The sequence below is a fragment of the Centropristis striata genome, chromosome 7 (assembly GCF_030273125.1).
Source record: "Centropristis striata isolate RG_2023a ecotype Rhode Island chromosome 7, C.striata_1.0, whole genome shotgun sequence".
NCBI lineage: Eukaryota > Metazoa > Chordata > Actinopteri > Perciformes > Serranidae > Centropristis > Centropristis striata.
Window position 1 is genome coordinate 18,187,662 of NC_081523.1, and position 230 is coordinate 18,187,891.

The following is a 230-nucleotide window of genomic DNA, read 5'->3' on the forward strand; positions in this document are numbered from 1 at the left end:
TAATACATTTCATATGGTATTTTTCATAGAAACAGTTTATGGACACAATTTCTATTCATTAAGGTTACATTTATTTGAAGAAACAAAACAGCAAGTCATGTCATATTTACAAGAAAAAACAAAAGCAAATCTTACAGATCACTGTAGCAACAACACAAAATCTATGAATTTCAAAAACATCAATAAAACACAGTTTGACCCTGTTTAGACTCTGGTATTAAAAAGATTTT